Below are 27,823 nucleotides of genomic sequence, written 5' to 3'. Positions count from 1 at the left end.
TTCCACATTTCTCTGTGACCGTTTAACCAAATTGAATGAGGTTTTCTGCAAAATAGAGATAAGATGTTATATTTTAAGACCCTGAAGTACCATTTAGACAGCTTAATCATTTTGGGTGTTATCAATGCGAAAATCTGATTGTAATTTTTTTGGGGGACATACTGTACTTTGAACTTTATTCTGCATTTTCAAAACAGTAAAAAATGAGTATAGTATTCATAGTTTCAGGATTGTTCCTTTTTTCTTGAGCATTGAAATATACATATATATTTTTAATGATGAAACTGTCATAGACATCGGACGTAATGAATTCGAGCTATGATACATATTACATTCGCATGTTACAAGAAAAAGTGTGCTTCGCATCAACTAAGCAATGTACCGTAAAAACCTAGTGACATTGTGACCTGAGGGAAAGGATAGTTGCTATATTATTTATGGTATCTTTATTCAACAAATCATTGATCGCAGCCTGAGGCTGAATTACAAATGATTTTACAAAAGTGAAAATATACATGCACAGTATTACATAAATATACAAATGTAAAATTACAAAATCAAAATAACAAGCAGACTCAACCAAAACAAAAACAATTCGAACAAGAAAGAAACTCTCAGACACTGCATACACAAGAAATAATGAAAATTTGAATTGACATGGATCATTGACCCTAAAATTTCCAAGATAATCACTGTCAATCAGTACATGAATATTCATTAAATTCCATGAAATTACATTATACCTTAAACCATTTCCGGGTATGAGACAAAAGAAAAAAAAATTATCACATTTTCACTTTATGTTTGACCTTTAACCGTAATATTTCCAAAACAATTTCTGCCCACCAATACATACATATTCATTTAATTCCATGAAAGTTCCTTGACCCATTTCCCAAATATATATAAACAAAATTATTTTCACTTGGCGTTTGACCTTTGACCTCAAGCCCCCCCCCCCCCGAAAAAAAAGCATTAAGTAATACGAATACACACCAAGTTTCAAAATATACCCTCCAGCATTGCACAAGCATGGGAAAAACAAAGAAGGAAAAATATACATTTGGCCTTCATCTTTAACCCTAAAATTTCAAACAATCACTACCAATCAGTACATAAATATTCATTAAGTTACATGAATGTACATTGTACCTTAAACCACTTCCGGGTATGAGGGAAAAAAATAAACTTATAACATTTTCACTTTATGTTTGACCTTTAACCCTGATATTTCCAAAACGATTTTTGCCCATCAATACATACATTTTCACTTAGTTCAATGAAAATTCCTTGCACCATTTCTCAGATATATATAAAAAAAAAATCTCATACAACTATTTCCCTAATTATTGTGAAGTATTCAATAACTCAATAAGATATGGAATTGGGCTTCTCTTGTACCTTTCTGTTCTACACCTCACAGTGGGATATTGTGTTGACCTTCTTAAAGATGAAGAGTACCTGGTCTGTCGAGGTGCTGGTAACCAGTGCCTGAATTGTTGTGACTTTAGCAGTGACTTGGCAAATTTGCAGCATACATCATGCCTGCGAGCCTCAAGAGACTGAAGTTGTGTTATTTCGAGAGCATTGAGATAAGTGCCATAGGATTCGCCTAAGATCATTCGTAGGGCCCGTTTTTGCACCCTTTCAATTTGGAGTGACAGCTGTTGTGTAAGACCCGGATGCCACACCGGGACAGCGTATTCAACCAGGGGTCTGATGTAACCTGTGTATACTTTTAACAAATCTTTCAGTGGAAGTTTAAAAGATTTCAATGATCTTAACATGAACAATCTCTTACTGACCTTTGACAGCATGGCACTCACGTAGCTGTCCCACTTGAGGTTAGACTGCACCAGTACACCTAGGATTTTTACCACATCCACTTCGGCCAAAGTCTGGCCATTTAGACTACATTGTGTAGAAGGCAACTGGGTTTTACCAAAATCGACCCTCATTACATGACATTTAGAAGCATTCAGTTGCATGATATTTGTAGTGCACCATCTGTCTAATTTCTGAAGGGTACCTTGCATTTCACCGACCGATCCTCGTTGTGTTGCTTCCGCTATCGTCATGTCGTCTACATATTTCCAATGTTCAATACTGGATGGCATCAAGGCGTCGTTAATGAGAATCAGGAATAACACTGGGCCCAAACGTGTTCCTTGTGGTACTCCTGCATAGAGAGATCTACTTGAGGACAGACAACCACGGTAGCGAACACGCTGGGATCGGTCAGTGAGGAAGTTGGCAATCCAAGATATGAGAGAAGGATGGACTTGTAAATCAACCAACTTTGACATGATTATTGAGTGGTCTACTCTATCAAAAGCTTTAGAGAAATCTGTTGTCACTACCACGGACGTAGTACCTATAGCTTGTCGGCGTTTTTGGATAAAAAGTTGACAATATCCACTAAGCATATATACCAAAACAAAAAGGCAAATGATGTATTCGTCCACAAACCAAAGTGAAAACGTGGGATAATGACATCATCAGCTCATCGAATATTCTACAAAACCTTGGGAGACTTTAACATTCCATAACTCTCTGATACTTATATATTCGATTATGATAAAAATGTCAGCATTCTTTCCACTTGAGTCGCCTTTATTTATCAAAATGAATTTGAACATGGCGTGGGATTGCTTATAAAAACTTTGACAATCTATAATTTTGCTAGTGTTTGCAACGCTGTTGCGCACGAGCCATCATTTGAGTTTTCAGCACTTCAACAAAGCGTATTCAACTTTTTCTTTCTACGCTTTACTAACAAATATGGTTAGGCAACACTAAAAAAGAAGTAATCCTTTAAAGCAATTTGCATCACTGATTGGTCGTTTGTGATTAACTCTCCTATTAAAAATCACTATTGAGGAAAATTACTTCAAAATGTAAACTTCTCCATCAATATAATTTTGCTTATAGTATCCATGTCTACTGTTTTAATTGATGTTGTGTGTTTTAATTTAATAATTTAATTAAATACAAAAAGAATGCAGCGCTTCTGCACTAAAGGCAAATCTTACAACGCTTGTAGTCTCGGCGTATCAATGATTTTTCCTCTGTTTCAGAGGTACTTTCCTTTATACACTATGCTGATGACACCAGTGTTTTTCTTGCCCATAACGATATCGATGTTCTTGTTCAACAAGTTAATACAGAATTGAAACAAGTGACCAACTGGGTCAGAGCTAACAAGTTGTCATTGAATGTTCAAAAAACAAAATATATGCTTTTCAGCAATACTGTGATTCTTTGAATTCAGAAATAGTTCTGGATGATTGTAATTTAGAAAGTGTGTCATATTTCAAATTTCTTGGTATTTTTGTAGAAAATAAACTTTCTTGGAAAATACATATTGATCATATTTGCAAAATCATTTCTCGTAATATAGGTGTTATGAACAGACTAAAATTTTATATTCCTGAAAAGGCATTACTTGTGTTATACTCCTCTCTGATACTCCCTTACCTTCATTATGGAATTTTAACTTGGGGCAATACACATCAGACGCTGCTGAATAGAGTGTTATTACTGCAAAAGAAAGCCCTCCGTATCATTTCCAATTCTCCCACTCGTTCACATACAAATGTATTGTTTAACTGTAATAAGCTACTAAAAATTAACGAATTATTTTTATACAACTTAGGCCAATTTATGTATATGTATGATAACAGTTTACTGCCACCTATCTTTGGTTATATGTTCCAAAAAAAAATCAATCATTCCATAATTACCCCACCCGACGCTCTAACGAGTTTCATTTACCACTTCTTCGCACGATTCTAGCAAAGAATACACTTATTTACACTGGACCTAATCATTGGAATTCCCTGAACCACGATATAAAATCTGCTCCTTCTATATACTCCTTTAAAAGGAGATTGAAGTTTTTTCTTTTGCAATCCTATAATGACGACCCCCTGAGTCAGATTAGTTCATAGGCTTATTTTGTTACCCGTCCGCAAAATCTTTATTGCCGTTCTTTTTATTATTGTTACTTTTGCCTAAGCTTTGATTATGATAAGATCTTCTTTAACTTATACCTCGCAGTTGAAGGGTTTGTTGTATATTCTTCTTTTCTTCTTCTTCTCTTTCTTCCTCAAACCTCCGAGGATCGTTGTCTCTGTTGCATATTCCTGTCTACTTAGTATTTTGTTACCTCTTCGTCGCGCTATAGTCTTGTTTCCTGTCGTGTCGTCAAGTCAATTTTCTTCCCTATAAGTAGTCTTGTTGCTGTCCCAGTCTTGTCTCATGCTCATTATTTTGTTTGTCATTGTTTTGTGTGTAACTGTTTGTCCGTCTGTCTCTTAGTGGGCTGCTAAACTTTTTATGCCAAACTTTTCGTGCTGCTTTGTTGCTATATTCAGTCAAATTTTGCATCGAGTTTTTAATACAAGAGGGGCCCAAACTCTACAAGCATTGTTTTTTTAGTGGGTCCCTCCTTTTTTTCACACAGTGCATATTGACAATTCTTTCATTTTCGTTACCTCTGCAACAATTGCAATGTATTGATACTGTTAGTTTTTCCCGTTATTGTTGTTTTCTTTGTACGAATTTACATGCATTGTTTCTGTCACTCAAGAGAGATTTATGTTTATATTACTTTATTGTGGAAAAACGAATAAATTCGAACTTGAACTTGAACTTGTAATGACTTTTTTCATGATTGAATTTATTTGTGAGGCTACCTTGTTAGTTTGATCAATGATACGCATTAGTATTGCTTATATTGTATTGTTTTGTCTTTGCGTTCTCCCATTTCCTATTAGACAATACGTGGACCTACAATACGTCTATGGACAATAGGAGACCGCCATTGTTACAGTGATCATCTTATCAGGCATACTGCATCCGACACCATGGGTAATGCGAGAGGATGAGGGAGCTTTCTGAAATGGGGGCAGATAAAAGCCGTTTGAGGTCACATTTCAATCCATTGGACCCTTGTGCGCCTGTGCAGTGACACGGCACGCGAAAGTGGGGGACGCGCGTGATTTATGCCCATATTTGGTCACCTGTTTTGGTGGAGCCAGGCAACCCGTTTAGTTTGGTGATGTTGTTAGGTAACAGCTCATTGTTGACGGTCGTTATTGTCAATAACAATAAAAGCATCTTGTGCACTTGACATCTTCTTTACGGACAGCAGGTTTCACTTCTGCGGCTTATGGCGATTCGTGTGCAAAATCGTATGCTGGATCTTTTTATCATCATAAAGCTAACAAACAAACAAACAAACAAATAGAATGCTTACTATCAAACACAATTTGGATTAGATGTACCAATTCTGTACTAAACAGAATGAATGAATGTGACAAATAAATGCATGCCAACGTCTGAATTTATTCATTTCAAAATCTAGCAAATGGGCATGACATCGTCGGCTTCAATTCTGTCTCTTCACGGACGTATATGCAGGAATTATGTTACTACCTAAAGTTTTTACCCAACAAAGTAAAGTGGTTCAAATTGGCATCGAAGTAATAAAGCTTAGAAAACGAATAAAATTAGACAAGAAAATGTAGGCAAACGCACACATGATAGGCAGAATATAACCATGGCCATGACGCAGTCGTCATCTTTTGAGTTCATTTATGAAAGTGGCAACAAACAATCCTTGTTTGGATAAGGCTGACGCCGAGCTGGTGTGACAGGGGCAATATAATTGAAGGCACACTCTGTCGAAACCATCTACGGGATTAAATGTCGAGTATTAGTTTACACGGACGCAGAGCCAAAAGGCATATCGTATCGCTACGAGGATAAGATTACCTACGCATGGGTGCAATATGGATGGACGAAATGATACGATCAGAAACGAAAACAGACGCGTTTTTTGTTCTCTGAAGCTCCCTTTTCCGTACAATAACGAAGATTTTCTTTGCTTCTTTATTCCTCGAAATCGACGACTACGTTGTGTTAGGTGACCTGCTATGACGGATCAAATGTCATATTATGTCGTTAAAAGATGACGATGAATGTATCAAACAAGTACTTTACGACTTGAAAACCTACTCACGATCAAGTTGACCTTCACCAAGACAGTGATATCAATTACATGTAGTCAGAACCGCAGAAGTTTCATCAAAATCAAACCTTGTGATGAAATAAGACTAGGTTAGAGGTTTGCGTACTGTCACAAATCAATGATATCTGACGCGATGTTGTCATCGTCTCGTAATTTTTGTTTTTTTAATTTAAAGCAAAAAGGGAAATATGCGTGTGATTATGGTGAGGCCGCGTGTGATAAAGTCGATGTATGGTACATAAACGATACGGGAGTAAAAGGAAAATTAGAATTAATTACCGACAGAGAATATAATATGTAACTAATCAATATTCAAGTCGTTCTTCAAAGAGTATTATCAGAGAAAAATGTGATGTCACAATACATTTAGATAACCACACAGCGCCGCTATTACACCAATAACACACGCACTGTGACACGATACATGTTTATGCTGCGTGATGACGTCAAAGGACACGTACAGATGGATCCCGCACCCTATTACGGGCGCAGCTTCCTTCTTTCCTAAACTCTTCATTGACGCTCGTCACCTTTCTTCCCCTCTATCTCTCTCCCCTTTGTATTCTATACAAAGATGTTGTACCTAATGATAGCAATCTGGCCTTGTAGTAAGTTACATTGTAACTCGAATGGGCTCGTTGGCATTTCGATGAATATAAAGTGAAGGCACATTTCCTGCGATCTGTAAACACCATTTAGTTAGAGAACATAAACAAACATTATGAGCTTGTGAAGCAAACCTTGTGTATACCTCGAGGCATGCTGCCGCAAGTATGAAACAAAAATAAAGCTCCCATAAAGATATCTAGGCCAGATTAAATGTGCTCATTTTGCAATGCAATACACAACTCTATTCGTGTCTTCCAGCCTTGGAATTACGTACACCACTCCTAGTTTATGCACCTATCAATAAGTGGCTGTCCTTTTTATTTGCTTGCTTGTTTGTTTGCTTGTTTGTTTGGAACTTTTTTTTTTCTGTTTCAAAGAAATTTGCTGGCACAATTTCAGCTAATTTTCGATTGCTCAGATGTTAAGTTTTTTTTTCAATGATCGTTGTGAAATTATGGAATGGTAACCTTGGAGGTCATCCCAAAAGACCAATACCCACGAGTCATACGGCCCACCAGTCATACAGCCCATGAGCTCGGCACAAGGCAAATAAGGCCCATGAGTCCGACACGAGGTAAACTCGTGGACCTTGTTTGTCTAGTGTCGCACTCGTGGGCCTTATTTGCCTAGTGTCGATCTCATGGGCTGTATGACTCGTGGGCTGTTATATTTGTGGGCTGTTATGACTCGTGGGTGTCGAACTCTTGACGTGTTGGCAATACATTCTCGTAAGGTCCCCTCTAAGACAGAAGACAAAATACAAAATTTTACCTACTTGTATATGGTCAGTTTCAAAGCAACTCTCAAGGTAGATGTTTCCAACTGTACGAGTTTGCACGACAGTTTGAAAGCCGAGGCAACCCTGTGTGTCTATATAGTACACTCTATACAAGCCGTGGAAATCACATGCATGAATATTGTACAGACACACTCGTATTCTTCAATTGTACATAATAATATCTATGTTTTCTTTTCTTTTTTTTAAATCAAATTAATGGGGGTTGCGAGCGTAATCATCTTACATGGCAATAAACCATGCGTGGCGAACCTTCGGCAGTGAAGTAATGTACACAGCAAAGTGCAACCATGGGTGAACATTTATGGATTTTAAAATAGCTTTGAAAAATCAAACGGAGATTGCCAGATAGCGTGTGCTGCATTTACTTACCGAGAGTTTGATAAAAGGAAATTGATTTTGTAAGAGCCCCACACTTATATTCCACGATATACTCGTGTCTCTGTCACAAAAAAAAGTATACGCAGACATAGACTAAAACAACAACAACAACAAAAAACGATGAAAATTGCAGTGTGTAACATGAAATTGATCTCAGCGAGAAGCGTCTAAAGCAGACTGGATAGAGTCATGTATTATTTGAACAAGAATTTCATTTGGCCAAAATAAATCACGCCGTGTTGTTCTATCCCATTTTTAATGTGTTTTCTTGTACAACGTGTATTGATTTTTTTCTGTCTCTAATTTCAGTCATATCAATTTGCTTCGAGCATTCTTGGAATCACTAGGCATGCTATAAGTACAATGTACTTCGATTTCTCGCCTCACACCACAGAGTTTCTGTGATGTTAAGATGATCACGTGACGTCTGCTGATCAGAACCATCACCGCTAATTTCTGCGAAATCATAAGCTGGTATACATGTATAATAATGTTCACAAGACGTGAGTGCTGGCTATACGTGGTATAAAAAGTCGAAAAGATACTTGCATTGTAAAGCATGCTCGTACAGGAATATCACTGAAGCTCTTCAGACCACGATCCCATTTATTTCGATAGTATAATAAACTGGAATTCCGCACTAGTTAAAAGCAACACTTTACAAGCCCAACAGTGAAAATTTTAATCGAAATCGGATGAAAAATTAAAGGAAGTTTTGAATTTTATTCAATATTGCAAAGGAGTTCTAGAACAGTTGATTAAAGTACAAATGAATGAGGTTATTTTGTCATTACCTCACAATTTTCTATTGATTGTGTGAAAAAGCATCGACCTGACGAAAATTCAATCTTTCTGATATAATATAAAACCTAATGTTGTTCTTGGCTAAATAACATCAAAATAATGATCAGTCAAATACATTATGATTTGAGACTGGGCATAATTGCATCTACACTAGGAAATTCAAGAGTTTGTGTACAGATTATATAGCAAGTTTTGAGGCGATGGCAACATCAAGTTACTCACCTACATAATCATATTGACTGTTCAAGAAATGTTTCATGAAATTCAACAAAACTTCACAATTTCGTAACATCCTTGAATCTTCACTGTTGTGATTGTACAATTTTACTCTATTTCATCAAACTAACTTTTACCTGGGCCGGAATTCCTCTTTTACCTGAAACTCGTTGTCACTGCGCAACGGTGAATTGAGCTATGAACCAACGTGTTCCCGAATGACCTGGACAGGTGAAAGCGTCATGTCCTCAAGCTGAACGGAAGGAAAGAAAATAATACTTCAACTCCCAACTCTCACTACCCATCCCAAGGTTTGTGTAAGCATGGTTTAAGGCAGACCTTGATACACCTACTTCCGATGGCAAACGATATCTGCAGATAAAAATCTACAGGAAATTATAATGATCGTTCCAACTAAATAATTGTGATGATGGTGAAATTCCTCTGATTCTGTGTTGGACATAAGAGGCGATCGTGGTAGTTCCTTGATTGGACTTGAGGGAGGCATATTCCCGTGTGAATGTGTGTGCGTGTGTGCGCGCGCGCCTTACTTGACAATGCTTGAGATAATTCTTCATATAAAGGTAAATTACTCCTGCGCCTATCCCTCTCCGAGTTACAACCTCAGAATTCTCTTACCAACTGCTTACCATCGCGTATAGCAGTCTTACCGTTGGGCATGACTGGGTTAAGGACGTCCTCTAAGTCCAAAGAGGAATAGGGATCAATTTCGTCGCTCTTGTGTGTTTGTGTCTTTGTGTGTGTGTGTGTGTGTGTGTATGTCTGTCTTTGAGCGTGTGTAAGTGCGGCTCAGAGCGACGCTACGTGACCACATGACTGGCTTGGATAACTGTGCCTTCGTCACCACATCCGTTCATGTCTTTCCCGCCATCAAGATTTTACAAGACGATTTTTTCCCTGAAGTTTATATGATGTCCCTGGTGTGACCTAAGTTTGAGAGGTCAGAGTCGCGTGAGTTCTCCTGGACAGACTTGACAAAAGTCGCCTGACAAAACCACAGATTTTCTGAAAGAAAAAAGAATCGCAGCTCGCACGATCCAAACAATATCCTCTCGTGACACTGTACTTGGCCCTTTCTGAAAACGTCATTGACGTTGTATGCAAATAAATCATCGTTTGTAGAGACAAATTTATAGTCAAATAAGTTTATGATATTACATATTCTCGTACTCGTTGTCTTCATAATATAATGTGGTACCTCATCTTTTTTTTTTCAAAACTAGGCTATCATGAGCTGTGTTGGATACAGATATAATTTAATGATACCACTTAACTCGTAATTGAAACTGGTACACGTCACGAGACCGACACCCACGATTCATACAGCAAAATTGTTTGTGACAAGGATGTTGCAATGTTTCTGACCACGATGACAATATCAAGTAGGCCTATATACTGTACAATATGTTTACAGGTCAACTTTAAATTTACACTTTCGTCGTCAGTATCATAAAATCAAACTGAAAGTAAAGTTTGGATGGAAACCACCAGATGCAGTGCAAGCTCCTTCCTTATCTCCATCTTCCTTTCCTTATTTGATTGGGAGAAGAGAAATAATTCGGATATAAACGCAGGAACATTCAAGAGGTATGCGATGTTCATGCAATCGAAATAGCCAGTTCGGGGTTCCAGTTTGCGCATGAGCAGAAAAAGGTCATTTGTACTGATAGACAGGTTGGTTTTTAAATTCACTGAGATAAGCATCTGTGATGTTATAATTGTTCATGTCATCCTTATAGATGGTGTCGCAAGCCTGGTATTTGGCAATATTCAAAGAAACATGTTTGTTAACGTATTTGATACAAAACAACGAAATGGATGCTTCCCCGTCTGTTGATTGATGAACCATTCTGGTCATCTGGTCTATGAAAGTCCATTCTTTGTTTGAATACAAATTCCATGAATTGCTATGTTGGGCAAGCTGATGCATTATGTCTCTTTGAATCGCATGAAGTGCCTAACCAACTGGTAAGAAAGTAAGGTCATCTGTACTCGTAAGCACATGACCTATCTCCGAACTTAAGGGCGCTGCTGTACAGGAATGGTCATAAGCTTTATAGGTAATAAACAGGGCTAAATGCTAGATGATTAGACAGTCATGGAATAACTGTGAAAAGGTTTTTGCCCTCTGCTTGTCTATGAAAAGTCACCCTCTCACCAATGGTTACAGCTCGTTATTCCGAAGGTTCGTTATTCCGAAGGTTCGTAATTCCGAAGGTTCGTAATTCCGAAGGTTCGTTATTCCGAAGATTCATTATTCCGAAGGTTCGTTAATCCGAAAATGTGATGTGGTTTGTTATTCCGAAGGTTCATTCATCCGAAAATGAAATAAGGTTCGTTAATCCGAAAATGAAACAAGGCTCGTTATTCCAAAGGTTCGTTACGGCCCCTATATCACTTCAGATCAACGAACCTTCGGAATAGCGAACCCTATTTCATTTTCGGATTAACGAACCTTCGGAATAACGAACCCTTTTTCATTTTCGGATAAACGAGCCTTCGGAATAGCGAACCCTATTTCATTTTCGGATTAACGAACCTTCGGAATAACGAACCTTCGGAATAATGCCACAAATGTTCCGATTAATGAACCCTTTTTCATTTTCAGATTAACGAACTTCTAGGTATAGGGAATTTGAGTGTCTAGGATGAACGAACCTTCGGAATAACGGACAGCACCCCTCACCAGTCACTACTACGTTGACATTGAATTAAATTTCACATGAATGCGAAAGTGTGATAGGGCTATTATTTTGAGAAAAAAATAAAAAAAATTGTCTTCAGAAACTTGGAAAAAGGACTGGTTGAAGCTAATATGCAAGAATTAACAACAACAAAAAAAAAAAGAAGAAATTATGTTCGCTATGGGGGATTGGCAATCGCATTCAAATCCACCATGACCAAGGAGGTATGAAAGCCATGCATCCTTGCTATATTTGGATCATAGGGCCCATGTTGGTACAATGCGATTTCTTGATTTTGTGAGTCTTGGTCATTATTTTGTAACCTAATGCCAGATGTTTGTCTAGACATTATTGTGAATTACGGATGATTTGCATTGAGAACGCAAGCTACCCTAAAGGCATTCGAAGATGATGATGAACTCCAAACAGCTCCTGAGCGCTGGCGAGCTGCAAGAAATTTCCCATTAGCCCATTTGCTCATTCATCTCATTCAGTATTTTCATTAGTAATCATTCAACGCGTCTAGTGTGTGGTAGATCCGTATAACGAAAGCATTTCAAGATTTCCTTGTTTCTCAAATGGCACAGACACAGACACACATACACATACACGTGCACACACACAACCGTCGTGATCAATATGTCAACATGATAAACGAGATAGTAAAGCATGGTTATGTTCGGAAAGTAAAACGAATATGAATCAAAATCCTTTAATAGGGGTGATACGACTTTTGCTCCTGCGACTATTTTTCCGAATTTATTTTCTCCGAGGACTTTGGGGTTAAGGTTGTGATTTGATGTGAGAATATTAGGATTAGGGATAGGGTTATGTTTGTGGGCAGCATTTATGTTTTGCTTAGCGTGCAAATATTTCATGGGAGCAATTGTAGCAGGAGCAAATGTCATGGAACCCAAATATGAACCATATTCACAAGCAAAACAGTGGCTCAATCCCTTTTATAATGATATCCCCTCTGAGAAATCATTCTTGATGATGACTTCAAATAGCATCTCTATTAGTACTGTATATAACCAGCAGGAGTGTACATTCACTGCGTGTCTGAGATTTGTATAAAGCGCGCATCCACAAGGGACTAGGATGGGAAGCAACATAGGGAAAATAAGAAGCAAGGTTGTTTGTCTTTGACAAAGAACTATGGAGGGTCTAGCTTTTTGCTGCTCGGGTAATTCAAGGTTTTTGCCTCTCCTCCCTGTTTACCTCCGTCAGTGCTTATTAACTCATTTGAGGATAAATTTTCTCTGGCATCTAGTTTCAGACCCCTTTGTCGTTTTATTGAAAGGGAATAACATTCCGAGCGGGAATAATAGACGTCAATACCTCCTAATGAGAGACGTTTAGTACCGCATCTTATTCCTTCTCTAGAACATCGGAATCCCTCCCGCTGCTGTCTCATAATTCTGTTATTACCTCTCCGCTCTGATACATTCTCCGGCTTCTGTATTCCATCAGCCGAGAGAATGTGGTTGATTCATGTCACTGTAATACCCCACCCATACCGGTGAGCCGAACAGTTGGCACACGAACTCTGATATTCCTCAGTTTTGTGAATGTGTTTCTCGATTTCATTGCCTCACTGTGAGTAGTACATTACGTATTTTAAAGTTTCGCTCCACTTCTTGTTCAGTGGTATTATGTGTAATAATGGCGGTTGGAGTTTCTTGGAGTTGCTGGCAAAACAAGGAGGTACTAGGTAAAATTCCTTTGGCAGACAAGGCGAAGCAGAGCACAAGAAAGTGGGAGTTATGGGCATTTTCTCGAGCGTGCTTCTTCAATGTCAAATATTACAGACGACAACAGATCAAAAAGAGGCAGATGAAAATTCAACAACAACAAAAAAGCAAGTTCATTAGTTCAGTAAGTAGCCCACCTCCCCATTTTTAACTGTAGGTCTAACAAATGCATTCTCGCAGTTGAAAAAACAAAACAAAACAACAACAACTATAATAATTAGATTAAAAGAAAATTACAGTCAGGTCTGCTGGTGTGCATTTAACGCGTAATGGAATGACATCTCTCAAGGGGTTATCAGCGTTCAAAGGCTACCCCGCAGACAGGTTCATATTAGCGTGTTTTTTGCAGTACCGCACCGCCAACAGAGCCAGAACAAAACTATAAAATCAAGTTCAGCGTCGAGTCATTGGACATTTAGCAAGAGAGAGATGCCGCAAAAAACCTTATTTCTCCCCCATCCCCCCCCCTTTCTCCCCACTCCCCCTCCCTCACCCTCTCTCTCTCTCTCTCTCTCAACCTATTCCCCATTTCCCTTGCATTTTAACCGCAGACACCAATCTGATCGCGTTATTTGCGCCAAGCCCAGACAAAAAGATTAGCGTTGGTGAAAACTGCTGGGAATTGAAAAAAAAAAAGAAAAATAGATGTTTGACCTTTCACCTGATACAAATGAGTCATTTTGGCGATGACGTCAGTATACCTTTTGGGCCATGAAGCGCATATCTCCTGATCAGCCACATAGCTCACATTAGTCTTAAACCAGTCCTATAGATGAATTTAATCCTTAAAAGCCATTCAGTTGGGAATTATACTTCAGTCATTATACATCATACATACAACTGAAGGTAACGTAATTATCATGAAAGTCTATGCTCCCCAGCCCAACACAGGAAATTTACTTCTCAATCAAAAAGTGATGTCATATTTCTGTATCTAGTTCATGTTCATTGAATATAAACAGACTTACGAGATGTACTTCAAATTTGTGATATATCCTATTCTTTATATTATCATTATTATCATCACCGTTCTTATATACCACATAGTACCTTTGGCAAGGTCTCTATGCACTTTAGAGGAAAATAAAAGAGAAATAGAAAAAGATTATTACAGAGACAAGAGAATGCTGCATAGATCATTGTCTAACAATCATGTTACTTTTTGAAGGACTTTCAAGGCCTTACCCACATTCTACTTGCATGTTGTACAAGGCTGTAGGCCAAACATAATATTTTTATGATAAGCTTTGGTTTCTTCTTTGGATGAAGCCTCTTAGACTGAGTGGAAATAGCTGTCATCCGCTAGGGATAAAACGAGTTTCGAAAAGTCAGAATTTAGTTGCATTAGACGCTAATGATGACTCATCAAGTAAACATGTTCGAGCCCATTCGTGCCTTCATCTCTTTCCAAACAGTCAAATGAGACGCAAATATAACCGATACAGATGCTGTTCGCTCGGTTTGGCTGTCGCACAGAGCAATGAGTGAACTTTCGAAGTGTTGTTTTGTTTGTTTTGTTTGTGCTTTGTTTCTTTTTTTAAGGACCTCCTGCACTGAGGTTGAATTGCATTAAGTTTGACGGCTGTCAATATTTCGATCTTTGATCGTACTCAATAACCCACAAACCCTATCCCTCTTCGCAGCATTATCATTCTTGTACAAAGGATTAAATCTATTTCCAAAGTGACTGGGTACAAGTCTACACAATAACGGGAACCATTTTTCTTACCTGCCTGCCCGCTGTGGCTAGACAGCACGACGCCGTCACCGGATAACTTGTGTCGCTTGGAAATGTCGCCCTGCTGTCCTTCCATGCACACATAACGGAACGTTTCTCTGCTGTTATGTCGAGAATTGTTGTACTTGATAAATAACTGATCAGTAATCAACTAGGCCTATATGCTGTTATCTGTTTTGTAGCATGAGATAATCTAATAGGTGATCTCGTCGCCTCGATTTCTATGCCTTGAGTAAATGCAAAGTGAAACATAGCAAAAGATTATTCTGATAGAAATTGTCTTGGCCTTGGCCTGAATAAGAGGTAATCTGAATGATGATCCGATCTGGATGGAGGGTGTTGTTTTAAACTAGTGATGTTACAAATCTTTGATTCATATTACTTAAGTTTAACAATGCAAAATCAGACATTAAAACTAACCAATGAGTCAAAATCAACTAATGACAGTACTTGTATAGTTCAAATACACACACACACACACGTACGCACACATATACACGCACACACATTCACATAAATGCAAGCTTCCCTGTTTCAGTTGTTTTTAATATATATGTATCCTCTCACTTTTAAAGACATGAAAAATGCTATACTACATTTTCCCCTGCTGATTAAGTTGTCTGAACAAAAGCAAACGATAAGGGCTAGCAATATGCATGATAACATCACGGCCCAAAGGGCCAGGGAAACAATACCCTCGTCAGTAACGAGATATTTTAAAGGAGGAAAAGAGGAGGGGGAAGGAAGAGAGGAGGAAAAGAAGAAAAATAGAAGGAAGAAGAGAAGGGGACAGTATAAGCAGAAGAGGGTGAGAAGATGAAGAAAGGGAAGAAAAGGAAGGGGAAATGAGGAAGAGCTAAAGGAGAAGAAGAAATGAATATTGATCGTTCTGATTATAAAACAAATGACACAAACTGTGATTATAAGTTTGTAGTAGTTCCATATTATAATCTCTTTCAGAGAGTTTTGCAGAACTAGACATAACATAATATTCACAGTGATCATTAGTGTGTTACTCTACTGAATGATTCTCCTTGAAGACTAACCTCACGATTATAGTCACTATTTACCCGTTAAAACTAAAATAGTTGGCCTTTTTCCCAATTCAAAAAGTTGTCTGAGAGATTTGTTGTTTTTCATGAGGCTATGTCGCTCCTAGCCATGTCATATTTCGTCCACGGACATTTTTTCTTGGGACATGGTTTGGCTTTATTTGGCGAGGCCAAGCGAGCGGACAAACAGCTAGCTGGTCCCACCCTATTGTGTCAAGGATCATGGTCACAGTATCAAAGGGAAAACTCTTCTTTTATACATGCAACAATATTGCATTGACTGACACTTTGGGGGAAAAAAGATAACACAAAGAAAAACGGCCAATGTACTAGTGACTAGTACGCTACAATAGTCACAAAGCGAGTCGAAAATAGAATATAAGTAGTTGATTGTGAGATCAGCATGTATGAATATAATAATTTATGTAGCCTATGATATGCGAGAGTGCTATGTTCAGTCTACTTCAAATGACCAATGATTAAGGATTTGTACCCTGTTTTTACTACCTCAATTGGGTTGAAATAAGTTTCATCGTGACGCTTACCATACCAACAGGAATACCAGCACATATCGCACGAGTGTTGGATTGGTATATACTTTCGTAAAATGAAGACAGGAAGACAGAGTTACGTATGGACACTGTCGATCTCATTGCCTCATACTATGTAACTTTTCTATTCATTTTTTGTTTTTCCATTGACGTTACATTTTTTGGATACATTAGATATAAATTCTCTATACTCCCTTCACAGCTACAACCCAACCAAAGTCATATATACCATGTACACTGCAAAAACTTCGGGAAACTATAGACTGTGTTACCGCTTTTGAGATTGACTTGCAGATGGGAGATCATTATTCGTTTGTCCATAAGTGTGAAACACTTATCAGACATAATTACGCTCGTGTGTGTATATATATATATATATATATACACTGTAAAAACATCGGTGTTAGATTTAACACCTTGGGTGTTAAATTTAACACCGATCAAGTGTTAATAGAGGACCACACCCACAGGTGTAGAAAATGCACTGTGATGGTGTTGAAAAGTGTTCACCTGACACTTCGTGGTGTTAATTTGACACTGCACCTGGTGATATTTTGACACTGTACTGGTGTTAATTCAAAAATGACACCACATGGTGTTGATTTGTTACTTGTTGGTGTTAAGCGTCCAGCTTCAATAAGAGACCACACCAGCTGGTGTTACTGTGGTGTAAATTTATTTTCACATTTTTTCAAAAATCTAGTATTTTAATGTAAAATTCTTGATCGTCTTGTTTAAATTGAAAATCAACAAGAAGTGCAGTTACTAACAAACTCTTCAAAAAACAGTTTTATATTTGGAAATGACACCCGGAGGTGTTAATTTAACACCATAAATGAGCACCGAAAATTTAACACCAGCTCGGTGTTCACTATTTAACACCGGACTTTTTGCAGTGTATATATATATATATATATATATATATATATATGTTCATTTATGTGTATGTGTAATTAAGTGTGTATAACGTTATGTAAATAAGAATTCTCGGAGAATAGAATTGCCCTAAATATGATTTAAATTGCATACGCAAAACAAATTCCCATAAATTAGGGAGCCGGTCGTATTACATTAATATAGAATAATGTCGCTGTCTGCGTTTTCCAAATATATTCATTCGCTCATTGATTGCAGGATTTTGCTTCATTTTCTGATAAGATTACGATTTCTCATGGATTCATAGCACATATATGCACAACGATGTAACAGAAACTTACTCATAATTCATCAAAATAGCTATGTATAGCTAGAGTCGATTTCTCGTCATTTTCATGATGGAGTATTTCTAACTTATTCACACCATCCCTGCTTTATCGCGGCTGGAAGAGATTGAATATTCTTTATATACGAAAATGAGCAAGGAAATGTAACTTTTAGATTTGTTTGACTCTAGTGCGGCATTTGTGTTGTGCATACGGCAGAACTTTGTTAAATATAATTTGCACTCTGGTTCACTTTGTCTGGATTGTGGTGAATTGGATTTGACGTGTAGTCACTCAAGGACACATGGAAATTGTTCTTGTGGTCACGCCAATATCACTTGATAAAAATTTTACTTCCCTATCATTTCATATGCGAAAAATGCAAGGTAAGTTCATGTTGAAATTAAAGGTTAGATTACAGATTCGGAGTGTACGAGAACGAAATTTTTGACAGGCGAGTTCATTAATATTTTTATCCCAATATTTAACTTTAAAAAAATTAGTTATGTGAGTAGATATCATGAGTTAAGGACAGATCCTGTGAAAGGCCTATAATGATGTCAGATGAGTTGATTCGCTGTATACGTAGCTTTGAAACCTTCTCAACTATTCATCTGATTTCGCGTCAACTATTCCTTTTATTTACATCCCACTTTTCGTGCAGAATATGTCTTCGTTGTAAGGACAACTTTGACTATACGTCAAAATGGAACCTACTTCACCACACACAAAAGTGAATCAAGAGTACAAGATTTTTATTCCTTCTGTATACATTATCAAGAGTTTCACAGCGAAATTACTTCATGTTGCTTGCCCAATTATAGCAGCTTTGGGTAGGTCATATTAACTTTGTAGCTCAGGAACTATACATGGTGTTGTTAAAAACGTTTACACGTACATTGTCAAGGCTATTGAGATGAATAATAAAACGGAAGAATGCCCTCACTAAAAGATTTAATCTCACTTAGATGACCTCTCAAGCCAAGGGAACATCAACATCTTTGGTGGTGGTTGTTGTTGTTGTTGTTGTTGTTGTTGTTGTTGTTGTTGTTGTTGTTGTTACTGTTGGTTGGGTTTTTTTTCTGGATATAAATCATAGCTGGAAATATTATTTGCTAACCTTATTCACTCCCGACTATCACCTCAGTGGGCAAGTCGACATAGGCCTAGTTCTTCGTTCTCATGCATGTCAAAATTTATTATACAGGCGCATAATACAGGCACGCTGTTGACAGAAGCAAAATCCAGCTTTACTGTATGTCGTATACTTTTCATTTTGCCCGTGTATGTTTCTGCTCTTCTTTCTGAGCACAGAAAAATTGCTGGTACCGCATGCGAGATGAAATCAATACGATATTTAAAATAAAAAATCGATATCATACTGACAGACAGAAGCACTCGTGTTCAGACGATTTCTCAGAAAATTTTGACACTTCAGCCATGGCAATCCTCATGACTAAACGCATTGTATCCCTACCCAAGTATAATCTTGGTTGGCATGTGTGTGTGTGTGTGTGTGTGTGTGTGTGTGTGACTTTTCCTAATATATCACATGCCTGATCTACTTGAAACAACAAATATGATTTTTTTTTTTCATATTTGCTGATTTCAAATCGACGATGTTGAAGGGCACGCGGAAGCAGCGGAGACTGGTTCGTGAAATTCCAGACGAGCAGCGGCAGCAGGGAGACTTGATTGCGAGGCGTGTTGGTATTCGAGATGAGAAGTACGCTGGTTCTCCCCCACCCCTGTCTGTTCGCCCATTACGTCCGCCATGCCGAGCCACTGGGCCTTCCACCGCCCTGGTTTTGATTCAAGAGAGGCTTTCCCCTCTCTTCGGAATAACTCGAGTGTTCTTACCTCTGTAAAAATTCACTCCAGAATCTTATCAATATTTCAAGGAAGAGAAAAAAAATCCCTACAGAACAGTGCAAAATGATCAAAATTGAATAAGAAATAAGGAAGTTATCACATTCTGAAATTTCAAAATTTCTCGGAAAACACTTCTTGACCAGTCGTTATGAATCTTCAAATAAGCAATTTGATGATGTCATGCTCTCACAATTTCTTAATCATTTCACATACAGAAATGATAAAAATATCATATTTGAGCTGTATAAATAAATGTAACACTTGCCTTAAACCCACCCAAGGTAAAAAAAAAAAAAGAACGAATGTTAACTCTGATATATTTTGGTACGGAAATATGTTTTTCATCTTTACTAGTTAAAAATAATTTTTCCCCGAATTTCATATATGATAAACATGAAAAATTGTGAGGGCATGACATCATCAACTCACTCATTTGAATATTCGTAAGTGCCGGTCAGGAAATGTTTTACAAAATAAAAAAAAAATCCAAAATGTCATATCTTGCTTATTTCTTGTCCGATTTTTTTTTTCATTTTTTTGAGAATTTTCTCTTTCTTTCAGATTTTGTTATTTTTGTAATGGCTTTCCTCCATTATGTGTGTGTGCTTATTGTTTATCTTTGCCTTGGCATCCACGTTCTTTTTGACGGTGAAAAAAAAAAACTGCTAAAAGTACAAGAGGGGTTAATCACTTTTTGAACAGTAATGGGTATCTGGCTCCAATGTCTGGTACAATATTTTTTTTTCGGGGGGTAGTGTTGTAATCAGATATACCTTCAACTTATACACCAAGTCTTTATGTTGAATGTTTAGTAGCGGTGCTATGTTTAGCAGTGTTCCCTGCCCTGGTTGTGCGTCAAAATACAATTCGTTTAATGGCAATGTGATGTATTTCTTTACTAAGATCATATTTCTTGTTTACTACTTTTACAGCAGTGTTTATGAAAATCATATGACATTTGCTTCCGGACCTGTCCCTTTAGATCACACATTATTTAGGGCCTACATTCTAAGATTTTGCTAATTTCTTGACATTCTGCTTTTTATACTCAGTATTACTCACACACAAAACTAATGCGACTAATAGGCTGTTTTGAAGATTACGGATTTCAAACTGTGGGGTAATGCGATTATTTGAATGTTGCTGGTTAAAAGGTTGTTATTTTCGACTAATCTCGAAACCGATGAAACAGAGCTTGGTGTGTAAAAAAAAGGTATTAAATGTACATTGTACCTCAACAAATTTCGTCCGACCTCAGTGGCAATAAACTCCACCCATAACAAGCATGTTTTATCGGACAAGCGACAACTCCTCAAGGTCTCTCCAATTTCTTGCTTACATCTGCCGGGGCGAGACACTCGCAAACTGACCAGTACAGATCACAAGGAGTTGACCGTCCTACCAGGGTTGGCCATTGACTGGCCGTTGTCTGGGCAGATGTAGTAGCCAGACGATTGATTGATCGATCATTTGACGTGGTCATGTAAACATGATACGGATTGTTTTGACTGGCTTTTGTAGCCCTCCTTCAAGCAGCTGTCCTTTCTAGCTGAGCTGTCCACCAATTCTGAAATATATAGGCTACTCGCCCATCACACGTCACGCTCTTCACGGTCAATCCAGTCGAAGTCAAAAAGCTTGCTATTTTCTTCGTTTGCACATTGGCTTGTTTTTGTTCTCGCAATGCAAATCAACAAGCATAACATTACTTGCTGGTAAACACGATGGACAACAAGCGACTTACGGTTGATATTCGTTTTTTTTTTCATCATGATATACTTTAGGCATTAAGTTTCGTATACGGAAACGGACTTCACGCGAAACTCGTTGTCCCATCTACCACATCCGCGTCAGTTTATAGCCTGTGAGAAACTTGTTTAAGAATCCTTTCGAAGTGTTGACTGTCCATGCCTGGAACATCAGCTCTTTCCCTTGCTACACAATTATGCAGGGATTTTAAAGTTACAGCATTGTCATGTTGCATGAACCACACTGATTTTAGTCATTTCCCTTCAAAGATATGAGGGCGGTGAGTTGGCTCAGTCGGTAGCGCGTCTGCCTCACGATCACGCGGCCCGGGTTCGAACCCGAGTCTGGACTGAGCAATGTTGTGTGTAAACATACCGTCCCCTCAAGCAAGAGGCAAAACACTCTGTCCCTCGGATAGGACATAAAATGGAGGTCCCGTGTATGAGAGAGTCACAGCTCATGCACGTAAAAGATCCCGCTTCATTTATTCATCGCAAAGAGCAGGGTGTCTAACCCGGTGAAGTGGTCCTACCCCACAACCAACTGGACCCCATGGAAGACCAGCTTAGTGTAGCTGAATATGGGCTATCCAGCCATCTTCACAGATGGAAAAGGAACAACAACAACAATGATGATAAAAGATAATAATGATATCATACTGATGATAAAAGTTAATGATAGTAATAATAACCGCAAAATATTTCTAAATTCATGCACCATCCAAAGTCTGCTTAGAATTGGTAAGGCATGCCGTCCATCCAGTGACTGGGGTTGCTGATCCTGATCACACCATCATGTTTATTATTAGCGACAGACAGACGAAAATAGTTGGATTCAAGTTCTGACAGCCTGATGTGTCGATGTTGTCTGCATTGTACGAAGATCCGCTCCGAGAGAAATTCGATCGTCTGAGTGTCAAGATGACTGATTTCTCGCTGAAATAATTACAAGAGTCAAACAGGCAGTATACCGCAGCGTAACTAGACGAGTTGCGAAGTCAGAAGGTATAGGTCTGGAGATTTATTTTCCTCATTTCTGCAGGAATTGAATGAAAGGGGAGTGCAAACAAACAAACGAAGACAAAAAAAAAAACAGTGCCCACTATCACTGGTATATGCTACAAGTACATAATTTCATTTGTTGTCTGCAAAGTTTCAATCAGTTTTATATTTCTTTTTCTTAACCTCTCTAGCAAATTGTTATCAATTTGTGGTCATGAAATTGGCAAACTTGTTCCTAGTGAGATTTCATACCCGTATCGGATGACAAAATGTCACAGACCTGCAAAAATGAAGCAAACAGAACTATGTAGTGTTATTTGGATTAGGAGTAAAAGCATTATGGAAGTAGAGTAGTAGTAGTAGTAGTAATAGTAGTAGTAGTAGTCGTAGTAGTAGTAGTCGTAGTAGTCGTAGTAGTCGCAGTAGTCGTAGTAGTCGTAGTAGTCGTAGTAGTAGTAGTAATAGTAGTATAGTAATAGTAGCAGTAGTAGTATAGTAGTAAGTAGTAGTAGTAATAGTAGGTAGTAGTAGTAGTAATGGTTACAGCTCGTTATTCCGAAGGTTCGTTATTCCGAAGGCTCTTTGTTCCTAAGATTCGTTATTCCGAAGGTTCATTGTTCCGAATTTCATTTACGGATTAACCAATCTTCGGAATAACGAACCTTCGGAATAACGCCACAAATTTTCGGATTAACGAACCCTTTTTCATTTTCGGATTAACGAACCTCTAGGTATAGGGAATTTGCGTGTTTCGGATTAACCACCCTTCGGAATTACGAACCTTCGAAATAGCGAACCTTCGGAATAACGAACAGCACCCGTAGTAATAGTAGTAGTAGTAGTAATAGTAGCAGTAATGGTAGTGAAAATACCAGGAGAACAATTGACTCCTGACATTTCGCTTTGCTCTCATTGTTGTTACTGTAATTTGGTAGTAAGAAAGGTGGTGGAGGTAGTAGTTATTATCAGCCTATACCATGAGAACTGCATTCGGTTAGGGGATTTTTTTTCACCGTTGTGCTTAGTAGCGTTAGCGTGCTCGCACAATCAATGCTCTTCCACCCTCTCATAATGTCACCCCCCCCCCCCATGGGTAGTGACAAACTGGTTCTAAACTTATTGTCCATCACCCCTTTTATTCTGTCAGTTCCAACGACGTGAATCAAAATAAATTGTTCCTCGTAAAAGTTACAGTAGGAAATCTCTGCCGTCACACCTTCATTCCCCCGCATAACATGAAGAGAATGTGACTTTCATGCGAACTCTGGGTGACCTTTGAAAAAAAGTGATGCTTGATCGATCACTTGACTGACAGGAAATAGGCACAAGTTAAATTTAACTTGGAGGTTATCGCAACGTTCGTTGTTAGTTTGGTTTTAATTTAATCGTTTTGGGTATTCACTCATTCATACCTTCACACAGTTCATCCTGTAGGTGAGGTGGGTTTTTGTGTGAGCAAACCTTCACTACTATCTGTTGACAACGTGAGCAGGCCATGCGGAAATACTCATTGTTCGGGCCGAGTGGTTACTTTAAATGTCACCTCTCGAGTCGGAATCCGTAGAGCTCTATACGCAGCATCACACCGAGGAGAAGAGACTATGTGCCCTCAAGTAAACAAACGGAACGACGCGACGGCTGATAGCGCAGTGCGATCACAAAACTCCACGCACACACAACGTGCATACAGGTCTGCAAATGTGCCATGAACCCCCATGATTACGCAATATTCCCTCGCCGCGCCGTCTCTCTCCCAAATTCACGGAGGTGAAAAGGTCAACCTCCCAGACCAAGCCGTGCGGTACACATCGCTCGCGTGTGCGGAAGATAACGGTTGAAAAAGCCCCAAGCCCAATGTAGTCAAATTCAAACGGTAGAGGGAGGTAAGGTCGTATCACGGGGGAAAGTGTGGGTCCCACACTTTTATCGGACGACGTATTTTTGCATTTCTCAGCCATTTCTAGACCAATTTTTGTCAAACAAACTTTGAATTCCCCATAAATTTCAATGCTCTTTCATATTTCATAAGTAGTTTCTCATTATCTTGCCAAAAAATTTCATCCCGACGTGCCATCATCAACCAAAACAGGACCTTCCCTTTAAGGGGCAGGCGTCGCGGGGGACCGTAATTAATATCCCCTCTATGAACCCCACTCGTACCCCCCAGATTGGAGTCGTCTGGGTTCCAGACGAGCGCCTCTTCTCTGGCCCCTTCGAATGGACCAGGGAGGTGAATGGACCGACCCTCCTTGTTCACTGGCAATTATTTTTTTCTCCTTCTTCGGCTTGAGTCGCATTCGTGACAAGATTGCGGTGACCATAATCAATGAAAACGTGAAAAATTACGTATGTACTTGATCTTCGAGGAATCCAAATGTTGGATCTCTCTCCCACCTCCCTGTGTAAACAGAAGTGATCAGACTGACACAGAAGACATGGGGTGATTTCTTTCGATGAAATCATGCTATGTCTAACCTTTCACAGAATCGTGTTAAAGGTATTATTCACTATCAACACTCACTCTAAATGATATCCGGATTGTTCTACTTTCTGTTTTGTGTTATTGTTTTTTTTCGTAATTTTTGTTGTGCTTTGTATAAGGGGGAGGGATAACGAACTTAGAATTGATCTTTGTTGGCATTATACAAATGATGCCACAATCTATAATGATACTGGTCCAAAACTGAAGGCACTTAAAAGAAAAATAAACATGCTGAGTTCCACGGATAATCACTGTGTACAGATGAATTATATCAATGAACTGAGAGTGTATACACCCTAACACTCAATCCTCGAATTGCAATTCCAACTCATAATCAATTATCTTTCATAAATAGAGTGAAATCAGAGAGGTTTCATCCTGATCATAAGTAAGAAGAAAACATTCGTCGAGAATTCTCTAGTCACATGTTGGAAATTTAGTCGCAATCACATAATATAACCCTTTTCTCCTAAAATGTATATCATCGGGAAGATCATTGCCCTCTGGAACATATAAAGAATATTTTGGTGCGACGAAAACGAAAGCTGCCTCCTTTCTTCTAATTCCATGTAACGTAAATAACTAAACGCTTCGAAGTGCAGCTCGAAGCGCACTATCGTTGTTCACATTTTGTAGCCGGCCGCGACGGCGAGATTGAGAAAGTCAAACACGTTTGAGGCCCGATTTCTCCGTGCAAGGTCTCACACCAGTAAATAAAATGATCTTGCCCTTCGCAAATTCGTAAAAAGATAATCATTAAACCAAAAAAGAATACATTAATAAAAGAAAAAATAGGCGTGGATGAGCTATGTGGAAACTTTTTGGTTGCGGTTAACGAGGGAGAATTTCTCTACATGATGCATCTAATATGAATGTCATAAGTTCTCATCTTAAACGTAAGAGAATCTATTTTGGTTTGTGTGTCAGGCCTAGGTACACTAAATAGGCTTTTGAGAATATCCTCGTGAAACAACACGTAGTTTATAGCTTTAGCGATCCCTGTGTAGAGTTTGAGCAGAGAAACCCCCGTTGAAAATGCGATGACCGAATTTAAGCAAGCTGATTTACTTGGAAACCGATCAGGAAAGAGCATGAATCTTTTGCGTATTTCATCGAGCTTTTTTTTTCTTCATATTCTTCTTTTATTTTCGATTTTTAACTCGCGTCATTATGGAAGATTAGACCTGAGCCCTTACCTGAGTTCTAGCTCCGTATACGGAGAAACAATATAGGAATATATATTCACTATAACGAAACCGCGAAGGCATAAAATTGGCACTCAGTGGTCTCAACGGCACCCCAACAGATCATCAATGTGGTTAAAGGATGGTTGGATGTTGTTGAAAATGTGGTTAAAGGGAGATGAGAAGGTGGCAACTAACCCATGTTCCTAGCTGGATTACAAGCTACAGTGGTTGCCCCCCAAACTTTACAGGTGACCGAATGATTGTGGCAATTTAGCATAATGAAACAGTGATTCGTTGGTTTACAATTTGCGTCTGAAAGTGGTGCAAACAAGTTTGAATGACATACAGTGCTCAATCTGAATCTTTTTGGCAACAATTATTATGATATGAAAAAATGCTTGTTACAAAGCAATCCCATTTCGATAAAGTTATGCATAGTATCGTATAAGTCCACTCTCTCTCAAACAGCACCCGGATGTGGCCACTAGAACTGAAACCATCGCTTGGAAATGTCCTCCTTTCCCCTTGAGGGCCAAATTAGATGACATCATTCCTGCATTTCAGCACCCCCCCCCCCCCCACCCCCACCGCCACAACCACCATCATCACTACCACCACCGGACCACCAAATGTAAAAGGAGACCAATACTTGTGAGAGATGGGAAAAAATGAAAATAGACTCAAAAATCATAGGATGCTATTGTTTCTGACCGATACAATAAACCGTGCTCACTTTCACCCCGTATTTTGAGACTTGTTCAAAATGACGTACTATATACTGTGCAGATTCCGAGATCCGATGCTCGCTTTATTTAGAATTCCCTTGTGCAACTAAGGCGTGTACTATCACTCTCGAATCCATTTCATGCTTTCCTGATTTCTACTCAATTTCACAAGCGGATGGATCTTATGACAAGAACCACTTGGCCAACTATATTTCTTTGTAAGCTCATGACAGATTTATGAAGTATATTTGATATGTTTGATATGCTACCTTTCCGGGGCAGCACTAACGTGAAAAAAGAGGACTTATACGTATAACGTAGTGTTCATGATTATAATGTAGTGTCATCATTGGGAAAATACATACAAATTAAAGGATCAATAGAAAGAGCGATGTATGAATGATTATTGTCATTCAAGGTTTTACATAATACTTTTTTGCTTTTATTGAGCCTGTTCCTCATATTCCAGTAGCCGCGAAAGTTGTCAAACAATAACTTGATATCTTTTGACTGACCTTGATACACCCCAAAATGAGTTATTGTTACATGTACGTATTTCGGTGATCATTCTGAACCTACTGACAGATTGTACGGATTCTTAGGTACACATGTATATGACATAATTTGTGATAAGGTAAGCAAGATCGTAGTTCCTACAGATGCACCACTATAAGAAAAAGAAGAAAAAAGATAGGAAAGGCAAAAAGGGAAAAACCCAATTTCTTCATCTGCTTCAGCTCTATCATTTATCATATTCCCTGCGATGTCATAAAAGTAATCTTTACCGTTATTGTCGGTGTTGTTGTTGTTGTTGTTGTTGTTGTTGTTGTTTAAGTTACTTCACTTGTGAGGTGCGATGGTTTGGTATCTGGTGGTTATAGGGCATGTGTCATGTGAAATATATCTGCGATGCTTTTTATGCTGGTATCAACACGAAGTAATCATCGGGCCCCTGCTATAAGGTT

The sequence above is a fragment of the Diadema antillarum genome, unplaced genomic scaffold, assembly GCF_040938485.1.
Source record: "Diadema antillarum isolate AM-2024a unplaced genomic scaffold, OU_Dant_1.0 seq00001505_RagTag, whole genome shotgun sequence".
Lineage (NCBI taxonomy): Eukaryota > Metazoa > Echinodermata > Echinoidea > Diadematoida > Diadematidae > Diadema > Diadema antillarum.
This window is presented reverse-complemented; position numbering follows the sequence as displayed.